At 40.5% G+C, this 1,006-nt stretch overlaps 1 non-coding gene across 1 annotated transcript; it reads left to right on the top strand.

The window, feature by feature from the left end:
* The first annotated feature begins 531 nt into the window (after nt 1-531).
* LOC111552003 lies at nt 532-635 on the top strand. The gene has a single exon (XR_002734523.1). It is a non-coding gene; the product is annotated as a U6 spliceosomal RNA (small nuclear RNA).
* The last annotated feature ends 371 nt before the right edge of the window (nt 636-1,006 follow it).

The following is a 1,006-nucleotide window of genomic DNA, read 5'->3' as shown; positions in this document are numbered from 1 at the left end:
CTGGGAGGTTGAAGTTGCAGTGAGCCAAGATCATGCCACTGCACTTCAGCCTGGGTGACAAAGCAAGACTCTGTCTCAAAAAAAAAAAAGTAATATACCACAAGACACAATTTTTTTTTTTTTCAAAATCAACAATCAGTAGTATATTTTATACTAAAATTTAGAAAAAAAACACCAAGGAATTCTCATTAAAATTAGTAATATATAGGCCGGGCGCGGTGGCTCAAGCCTGTAATCCCAGCACTTTGGGAGGCCGAGACGGGCGGATCACAAGGTCAGGAGATCGAGACCATCCTGGCTAACACGGTGAAACCCCATCTCTACTAAAATACAAAAAACTAGCCGAGCGAGATGGCGGGCGCCTGTAGTCCCAGCTACTCGGGAGGCTGAGGCAGGAGAATGGCGTGAACCCGGGAGACGGAGCTTGCAGTGAGCTGAGATCTGGCCACTGCACTCCAGCCTGGGCGACAGAGCGAGACTCCGTCTCAAAAAAAAAAAAAAAAAAATTAGTAATATAATGAATTATCATGCTTGCTTTGGCATCACATACACTAAAATGGGATATGATACAGAGAAGATTAGCATGGCTTCTTCACAAGGATGAAATGGAAATTCATGAAGAATTCCATATTTTTTGATGCAAAAATCTTCAGTAAAATACTGGCAAACCAAATGCAGCAGCACATCAAAAAGCTTATCCATCACAATCAAGTTGGCTTCATCCCTGGGATACAAGGTTGGTTCAACATATGCAAATCAATACACATAATTCACCACATAAACATGACTAAAGATAAAAACCACATTATTATCTCAAGAGACATAGAAAAGGCCTTCAATAAAATTCACCATCCCTTTATGTTAAAAACTCTCAATAAACTAGGTACTAAAGGAACACACCTCAAAATAATAAGAGCCATATATGACAAGCACACAGCCTGTATCATACTGAATGGGTGAAAGCTGGAAGCATTCCCTTTAAAAACTGGCACAAGACAAGGATATC

The sequence above is a fragment of the Piliocolobus tephrosceles genome, chromosome 9, assembly GCF_002776525.5.
Source record: "Piliocolobus tephrosceles isolate RC106 chromosome 9, ASM277652v3, whole genome shotgun sequence".
Taxonomy (NCBI): domain Eukaryota; kingdom Metazoa; phylum Chordata; class Mammalia; order Primates; family Cercopithecidae; genus Piliocolobus; species Piliocolobus tephrosceles.
This window is presented reverse-complemented; position numbering and strand designations above follow the sequence as displayed.